Raw genomic sequence first — 10,000 nt, 5'->3', positions numbered from 1 at the left:
GGGAGACTGTGCTTGTGTGTGTGTGTGTGTGTGTGTGTGTGTGTGTGTGTGTGTGTGTGTGTGTGTGTGTGTGTGTGTGTGTGTGTGTGTGTGTGTGTGTGTGTGTGTGTGTGTGTGTGTGTGTGTAGTGTAGTGTAGTGTAGTGTTGTGTTGTTGTTAAGGCCCAGGGCTTGTTCTGTATGAAATCAGCAGCAGCACAGTATCCTGCGTGTGAAGACACCGCATGTGAAACAGGCTCACGGCAGCAGTCACAGCGAATGAGGCGAGCAGCAGCCGAGGGCTGGAAGGGCCGGATGTGAGGCACGGTCTTGTCGAGTCTTGATCAGATCAGAGGTCAGTGTTAGTCACCCAGCCAGGTGTGAATGTGGAACAGCAGGGAGCAAATGAGCCAGGAGGTGGATTCAGCTACATCTGTTATTTTGTGAAGATTGTTTGTAGCACGCACACACACACACACACACACACGTACACGTAAACACGCACACGCATTAGCTGTTCATCTTGTTCTCACACAACCGTTGTACTCACACTGACTGGTGTAGTTCTGCCTGGAAGCAGCCATCCTAGAAAGCACCACTCATGGGTGTGTTAGCTGATATCATTATAATGAGGGCCGCAAGGGTTTTGGGCGAGACATCACGACTGCATGATGGGTCAAAAACGGGAAAGACCTTGATGTATTCTTTCATACATGTGGTAGAGAGAGAGAGAGAGAGAGAGAGAGAGAGAGAGAGAGAGAGAGAGAGAGAGAGAGAGAGAGAGAGAGAGAGAGAGAGAGAGAGAGAGAGAGAGAGAGAGAGAGAGAGAGAGAGAGAGAGAGAGAGAGAGAGAGAGAGAGAGAGAGAGAGAGAGACGGAGAGAGAGAGAGAGAGAATGCATTGAAGTGCAGGCAGTACAGATGGGAGAAAGGGGGAGACGGGGGGAAATGGGTGAGAGGAAATGGATCCATGTAGCGTGTGAAAGGCACACAGAGGTGCTCCGCGCGGTTCGTCGAGCAGCACCGGCTGGTCGACAACGCCAGCCCCAGCGGGATCCCGCTGAAAAGGACATTTTCTAAAGGCAGGGGTACACACACACACACACACACACACACACACACACACACACACACACACACACACACACACACACACACACACACACACACACACACACACACACACACACACACACACACAGACACACACACAGACACAAACGCTTTAGCTGTAGGCTCAGTGGGGAGATTGAATAGCCGGTGCCGGAGCAGGTAGTCGGGGCGAATCACATTTGAGTCGGGATTAGTTTAAAATGGTGCAGAGGCTTCTACACTCCATTCACTGAGGCGGGCCAAAAGATAGACCTGGACCAGAAAACGTAGGGAAATTGTATTAGCATATTCCTTTGTCCCGTTTTGTCTCCCTCTTTGTATCTCTCTCTAGTTTCCTCTCTCTCCCTTCCTCTGTCTCTCTCTCTCAGCCTCTGTCCCTCGTTCTATCTTTCTCCCTCTTCCTCTTCCTCCCCCTTCTTCTTGCCCTCTCTCCCTCTCTCCCTCTATCTTACTCTCTGTCTCTCTCCCCTTCTCTGTCACTCTCTCTCTCTCTCACTCACTCTTCCTCTTCCTCTTCCCCTTCCTCTCTATCTCCCTGTCTCCTCCCCCCTTCAGCGTGTCACCCAGATGCCGGGGTGATGAATGACCGTGCAGAGTGATCCATTGATACACTCTCAGATGAGTCTCCTGTTTTGATGGGGTACGCAGGGGGGGGAAGAAAGCCCCGCTGTTGACGTGATGACGCATAGGAGGTGACCTCTGACCTGACACTCGCTGGACCCAATCTCTGCACACCCACGCATGGAGGGACGCAGATGCACAAACAAACACACACATTCACTAGGGGTGAAATGGATCAGTGTGTCCACGGTTCGGTTCAGATAACCGTTTTGGGCCTCGGTTTCGGATACGGTTCGGATTAGGATCATGTCCGTGGTAGTAAAAAGGCAGACTTTTTTTTGACGGAGGGTTTGGGGGAGAAACACAAAAATGAATGAGACCCACAGGCTATTTGCAATGTGTTAATTGACTGCAATCAGACAACTTGCAAGGCTTTTTTGTGCAATAAATGTTCCCCTTAATGCATTTGAAAACATGGTGCACTGAGTGTAACATGTAAGGGATAACGTCCGACGAGGCTTAGAACTCTGGCGACGAGCGCAGCATGAAGCCAGAGTTGCCTCTACCTGTCCATTATTTCCATCGAACCGGTCGACCTCGAAGGCCGTTATCTCGCTTATCACCCGTTTGTATTTATCTCCCGTATATTTAGAATATAATTGTATCAATTACTTTCTTTAAATTTAGGAATCGTGCGCTTGAACTTCAGAAAACAACCTATTACAGCTACCTCATTGGCTCGGGCAGCACTGGAGAGAATGCATTCCGCTGGGTCCTAAACACCCTTTGTATCGGACGTAGGCTACAGTAGGCAAAATACGCTACATAAGGCAATGCCTTCATGAAACCGAAATCCGCGGATCTCCAGAATGCTCCGAACTGTGGTAAACGAACCGAACCGATTCGGATACAATTCGAATCCGCTGCAGGCCTAACATTCACACACACCTACGCACACACACCTGAGAGAGTCCAGGTCGAGTGTGTGTTGGTGAGAGTGTGTGTTCTTGAAAGTTTGTGTTCTCGATAGTGTGTGTTGGTGAGTGTGTGTTGTTGAGAGTGTGTTGGTGAGAGTGTGTGTTGGTGAGCGTGTGTTTGATTAATGGCTCGGTGTGAATTATAAATGAGCAGAGGGATGACAGGGGGTCAGTTTAGCCGGCCTGCCTGCTGCAGTGTGTGTGTGTGTTGTGTGTGTCTGTTATGTGTGTGTGCGTGTGCGTCCATCTCTCAACCTTTTCCAGTGTTTCGATGTAATTAGATTAAAAAAAGACGAATGAGGTTCCACGTTTACTTTTGATCTTTTCATTCACTGGCTCTCTCTCTCTCTCTCTCTCTCTCTCTCATCTTCACTCGGTACTGTCACGGGGTCGATGCTGAATGCTAATCGATCATCCACCGTGCAGTGGCTAGTTCCTCCCCCAGGGAGGGCTGCCCTCCCTGGGCTCCTGCCCTCTGGCTGAGCTTCCTTCTCGGGCTGCCCGGAGCAGCGAGCTCAGCCCCCCTCCAGCTGTCAGCTGTCTGCTGCTGCTGCTGCTGCCTCCTTCTCTATGGCGCCGGGAGTTCTCGCTGCGCCATCGCTCCTGGCACTAATAGACTCTGCATCATTCAGTGTTTGTTTGTGTGTGTGTGTGTGTGTGTGTGTGTGTGTGTGTGTGTGTGTGTGTGTGTGTGTGTGTGTGTGCACGCACACACCCACCCGTGTGCACACCACGTGCCCGGCTTTCCTCTCAGACAAGGTCGCAGGCTCTCCGGTGTTTTTAGTAGTTTGGCATTTCCAGGCTCCCTCCCGCGATCCCTCTCCTCTTCATGGTCATGATGCATCACCAGCAAACCTCGCTGTTGTTCGTCTCTCTCCGAGTCCTCTCAGCAGCTCCATCGCAGCACCTTTACCGAACCGACGTATACTTAAACACATCGCATCGGAGCCAGCAGCAGGGCAGCTCGTCACTGCCTCCCACACACACGTCTGTTGTGCTGCCGGGGGCCGAAACGCACACACATATACACACACACACACGCGCGCGCGCACACGCACACGCACACACACAGGGGACGCCAGCTGCTTATCAGTTGAGCGGTCTTCATCACCCACCCTGATGAAGCACAGCTCAAAACGTTGACTAAGCACATTGCACTGCATGCGCCCTTGGAGTAGGAGATTGTAGGGGGGTGTGTGTGTGTGTGTGTGTGTGTGTGTGTGTGTGTGAGAGAGTGTCTGTGTGTGTGTGTGTGTGTGTGTGTGTGACTGTGTGTGTGTGACTGTGTGTGTGTGTGTGTGTGTTTGTATCTTTGTATCTTTTATCTTTGTTTGAGTGTGTGTGTGCTTAGGCGAGAGAATGTGTTTCTCTATTTTGCTTCCTATTCAATATCTTATCTTTCTCCCCTTCTTGAAAAGGGAGCAATCTGAGATCCGACAATGTTCAGTTATTCATTCAAGCTGTGCCTTGAGATACCTGTCATCACCCACGGAACCACTGCTTTAAGAAGGGGGGCTGGGATAGACTCTGTGAGACACGCTGGGATGAGGATGAGCGACGGTAAAAGCAGTGACAGAAGTCGAATTGTTAAAGAGATGTGTAAACGTATGCCAGCACAGTTTAATTATCCTTGAAGAGGAATGATTTCACCCTTCAGAAATAAGAGGGGCTGATGGATCTGGCCTTGGACCATGGAGAGTAGCAGAGAGAGAGAGAGAGAGAGAGAGAGAGAGAGAGAGAGAGAGAGAGAGAGAGAGAGAGAGAGAGAGAGAGAGAGAGAGAGAGAGAGAGAGAGAGAGAGAGAGAGAGAGAGAGAGAGAGAGAGAGAGAGAGAGAGAGAGAGAGAGAGAGAGAGAGAGAGAGAGAGAGAGAGAGAGAGAGAGAGAGAGAGAGCGCTAGCTAGCTGCTGGGCAGGTCTGCTGTCTTGCCAACAGGCCGTGAGAGACGGGGAGGTGAGGAGGGAGGGAGGAGGAGCAGGAGTCATTGCTAATGGCAGAAGGGGAAGAGTGCAGCAGGAGGAGCAGAGGGAGAAAAACTAAAAGGAGGGATGTCACCATCTTTTCTGTCCAGGGATGAAGTACCTCCGGTGTCATTTTTCTCAGCGCAAGCCTCAGCAGGCTTACTCCCAGAGTCCCGGCCAGGATGTAGCGCTTGCCAAACATGGTCGTTCCCCCTCCACGGTTCACAATACCACGCCCCTGGTCACATGATGTACACCCTGCAGGAGAATGGTGAGGTATTCATCCGAACCCAATATCCAATCAGTCTTGTACAGAAGATTGTGTGTGAGAGAGTTATGGGAGGAAGAGAGGCTGAGAGAGATAAAGAACGAGAGACATACACCAAGATGATGAAAGAGAAGAGAGAGACGATTAAAGTGAAACACGGAGGGAAAATAGATAGATGGAGCTAGATTGTGATAGAGAGCAAGCGATTGACAAACATCATAGATGGATAGAGATAAACAAGAGAAAGAGATACACAAACACACACATAGATAGATATGTAAGAGAGACACACAGATATAAAAAAGGGAGAGAGCGAGACATACACACATGTATATATAAGAGCGAGAGAGAGACACGCATACATAAAGATAGATATATGAAGAAGGGAGAGAGAGAGACACACACACACACACACACACACACACACACACACACACAGAGAGATAGATATATAAGAGAGAGAGCGAGACACAGATTGTTAGATACAAAAGAGAGAGAGACACACACACACATAGTTAGATACATATGAGAGAGAGAGGCAGAGAGAGAGAGGGAGAGAAACGGAGCCCCCGGTCTGGTCGGTCGTTCCGGTACATTCTGTGTTGTTTGGTCGGAGCCAGCAAACCCTCCCAGGGAGATTTGTCCCGAGCTGGGGAAGGAAATGCGCTGAGAAAGCACAGGTGCTGCGAGCACTAAGCTTGGGTCTATTACGCTCTTATGTAACCGCCCCTCCGACAGGGTCACTGTGGGCAGTCTGGCCTCGCCTTCCTGCCTCTTGCTGGTAGTGCCTGGCCTTCATCCATTATGGCAACTCTCCCCCAAATTGTGTCTTATGACTTATTCTGCCTTGGTAACACCTCAAACTGACCCCCAAAAATAAAAATAGTTTTTGAGTATTGTACATATTTTATTTTTTGAGTCTGTGATCATTATCAATATCAGCGATGCCATTTGACTCTGATTTGAGATTCGAGTGTTGAGAAACACTCAATTGGGTTAATTATTCGCAGTGACAATATGGGTCATCAAAATGTGTTTTTCAAACGGGGCAAAGGCCTACGTGTACGGTTTTGATTCTACACAACCTAATGCACGTTCTGCTGTGAGGTACTTGTGAACGGCTGGTCCGTCGGCTAGATGGAAACATCAATACTGCTGCACAGTGCACCGGCGCATATGGCAGCAGACCGATCCGGACGTGACAGTCCGTCGAACCCGTGAAAAAACATCTGCAACTCATTTCATCTACCGTTAACCACAACATCCGTCGGCTCGCTGGGCGACGTTGCGGTGCATCAAAGAACCGAACCTTTGCTGCTTGTTGTCACATCATCCCAAAGAACAGATTGTCCCCTGTCTGCTGCCCGGGAGGTGGGAGGTGGGAGGTGGGAGAGAGAAATCCTGCACCAATAAGAGGTGCTAAATAATTCTGCTTTGCTGATATGACCTTTAGAATTTTAACACACACACCATTTTTTATTTATAACCCCCCCCCCCTCTCCCCCCCCCCCCCCTGCTCTCCTGAGACCATCATGTGTGGGCTTGACATTTAATTTCACGCGTGACACAGCTGGAGTCCTGCTGGCTCAGGCCTTATGAAATATACATGGGCCTGCTTCGTCCGTCTCCTTGACTGAATGAGAGAAAGATGTAAAAATGGTAAAAGTGTTCTGTGCTCTCTAGTTCCCGTTCTTTTTCGTAGGATAGCATTGCGTGTGAGACAAATGCTTGGTTTGTAACGAGTTCCTCTGCAAAATGGCACTCGCCAAAAGAGGTAGAATGGACGAAAAATAGAAGAAACCCAGTATTAGGAAGAATACTGAGTTAAGCGATGTGTATTCCAATGCCGTCAAATGGCTCTTGTTTAAACTGGAGGGCAAAGGAGGGCACCCTGGCTTCCTAGGTCTTAAGTCAGGTCTATCATGGTCACAGAAGTGCCCTCTCAGTTCCCTTTCTGTACCGGATGGTTTAGTTATCCCTGTTTTTGTGTGTGACATAAAACAGTTTTTGGACAAATTGTGTAATTTTGGGGCGAAGACGCAGATATGAATTATTGGGGCGGATTTGAATTAAAGGTATGTAACGAGATGGACTCATCTATCTAAAATAAAAATCAAATCGACAAATGCCCGTTGAAACATGGACGGTGATTAATGTCACAACATCAGAGAGCGCGCTCACCACTTCAACACTTTCTCGTGGCTTCCCCCCTTGAGTCCCGGAGTCGCCTATTAGCCAATTAGCTCTGCATAATACAGCCCCTGTTTTCTTGAGAGTTTACACCAGAACGGAAGAGACGGCTTGGAGCCGTGGGGAAATAGCTGATAAGAAATTGGCAGCCTTGCGAGCTCTGTGAGCCAAAACAAGGGGACTGACCTGGATGAACTTCCTTCTGGGGACGCGAACCAAATCAGTGCAGGAAGTCTAGCACATAAAACCTACCCGTCTCTACGTGACGGAAGTCTCCCTCTGACCTGATAATGGCCAGGGTTACGTAGAAAGGTGAGTGCTTGTAAATGAACCAGTGTGGGAAGAGCAGTGGTGTTAAATTAAGGCCGCCCTGGTCGATTCTGTGGCTATAAATATACATATAGGAAGTAAATACATCCGTTCCATTTCTATTGACCCGCAGAACCTAAGAATGCTTATTTAAGAGATGTGCTTAAGGCACATTATCATCGATTTATTTGTAGCTTCAACGCTTGCCCTCATTTATTATTTCTGTATCGAAGCAACATATCGGGAAACACATCAGCAAAACAAATGCTTTCGCTTTTGTGTAACTCTAAAGTCTGGCAGACCCTTTATGTTTGTATTGTAGTTTGTTCGAGTTTAAACACATGTTTTGTTTGAGTGTCATGAATGAAGCATTACCCCTGCAAATGCAATGGAAAGTACTTGAGTTTCGGATTTGGAACTTGATGAGTTGTGTGAGCTACACCTGCCCGCGTTCCCTATTGAAGAGAAGGGTCCAGTCTTTCTGAGAATGCCCCCTCCATGACGCACCTTTTCTCCTGTCTACTGGTTTTTCATTGGTCTCTCTCTCTCTCTCTCTCTCTCTCTCTCTCTCTCTCTCTCTCTCTCTCTCTCTCTCTCTCTCTCTCTCTCTCTCTCTCTCTCTCTCTCTCTCTCTCTCTCTCTCTCTCTCTCTCTCTCTCTCTCTCTCTCACACACACCTACACACCTACACACCTACACACCTAATAATCTACGCTTGTACACACACACACACTGCAGCAGCTGGTGTTTCACTACCACCTGCTTCTCTGCTTTGTTATCTTACCCCTGGATCTGTCAGCTGATTCCGGGAGTTATTCTGGTTTTGTATGTGTTTTTGTGTGTCTGTGTGTGCGCGTGTGTGTCTGTGTGTGCGCGTGTGTGTCTATGTCTGTGTGTGTCTGCAGGGCTGTTATCGTCATAGAGTATATGGAGGTCTTGTTTTTGCAAGTTTTTTCTTCATGGCCATATCCTAAAATGTACCCTGGCCTTTCTGTCCTCCAGCCCTGCCAAGTCTCTTCCACTCTTATCTGCGTGTGTGTGTGTTTTTCTGTGTGTGTGTGTGTGTGTGTGTGTCTGTGTGTGTGTGTGTGTGTGTGTGTGTGTGTGTGTGTGCATGGGTATATATGTGTGTGTGTGTGTGTGCATTATGTGTGTTCAGGTCTGTGTGTGTAGGTGTGTGTGTGTGTGTGTGTGTGTGTGTGTGTGTGTGTGTGTGCGTGGGTGTGTGTGCGTGCGCATGCTGGCCTCGGTTATTTGTAGCCGGCCAACTTTATCTCTGAATTGCCTTCACAGGTTTTAGTCTCTCTCCAGTAAATAGCCTCTCCAAGCTGCTAGACTCATACAAATGGATTTATAATTGCGTTTTGTTTTCGATACAGAAACACCTTATTTGAATAATGTTTCGGTCATTTGCCATGCGTATGTGCACGTGAGTTTGTGTGCGTGTGTGTGTGTTGGTCTGACTGTCTGTCATATTGTCTGTCTGTCTGTCTGTCTGTCTATCTGAGTGCCTGCGTGCGTGCGTGAGCGTGTGTGTCTGTGCGGGTCTCTGTGTGTGTGTGTGTGTGTGCGTGTCTATCTGTGTGTGTGTGTGTGTCTGAGTGTGTGTACGTATGTATCTGTCCCGCTGAGTCCAGCCCCTCTACGGTCCACACACCTAAGTCCTCTCGGCATTTTGCAACATCACAGAGGGACGACGCGGGTGGACACGACCCAGGACAGGGCCGAGGTGGGGGTGTGTGTGTGTGTGTGTGTGTGTGTGTGTGTGTGTGTGTGTGTGTGTGTGTGTGTGTGTGTGGGGGGTTAGGGTTAGGGTGGGGGGGGGGGGGGGGGGGGGGGGGGGGGGGGGGGGCCTGTCGTCTGGCCCCCGGTTCTGGACGTAAACAGCTCCGGAGACGGAGGGGCCGGGGATCTCCGAGGTAGAGGTTATCAACGGGACAGGACAGAGACGGCAGCGGGCCCGACCCTCAGTTCCCGTCAGGGCTAGCGGTTGTCAGTAATGATCAGCCTCTTGGTAACGAGAGGTGGGGGTGGGGGTGGGGGTGGGGAGGGCGCTGACAGTGACACGATGAGACGATGACAAGAGACAAGGACTCATCCGGGGAGAAGTGCCCCGGACGCACACGGACGCTCATAGCCGCGCACACACCCTCGCACGCACGCACACACACACACGTAGACCATACTCACACAGAGACACACACAGACACGCGTCGAGCACAGAGACACACACACCCTCACAATCACACACGTCAAGCACAGCGTCACACACACACACGCAAAGAGACACACACATGTCGAACACAGAGACATACACACCCTCACACTCCCTGACATCGACTCCAGAGACACACACACGCAGAGAGGCGCACGCACACACCCTCACACTCACACTCATGTAGAGCATAGAGACACACACACACGCAGGGACACAAGCACACACCCTCACACTCACACACATGTAGAGCATAGAGACACACACACACGCAGGGACACAAGCACACACCCTCACACTCACACACATGTAGAGCATAGAGACACACACACACGCAGGGACACAAGCACACACCCTCACACTCGCACGCATGTAGAGAATTGAGAGACACACACACATACAAACAAAGTCACACAAACTCACACGTACA

The 10,000-nt window shown here is 49.6% G+C and overlaps 1 protein-coding gene across 1 annotated transcript in view; it reads left to right on the top strand.

The window, feature by feature from the left end:
• LOC115532766 (adenylate cyclase 9) overlaps positions 1–10,000 on the top strand; it is a 28,253-nt gene that overhangs the window by 8,901 nt on the left and 9,352 nt on the right. The gene's annotated exons all lie outside the window — the stretch shown is intronic.

The sequence above is a fragment of the Gadus morhua genome, chromosome 2 (assembly GCF_902167405.1).
Source record: "Gadus morhua chromosome 2, gadMor3.0, whole genome shotgun sequence".
NCBI classification, from domain to species: Eukaryota; Metazoa; Chordata; class Actinopteri; order Gadiformes; family Gadidae; genus Gadus; species Gadus morhua.
The sequence above is the reverse complement of the archived record's forward strand: the minus strand, read 5'-3'. Positions and strand labels throughout refer to the sequence as shown.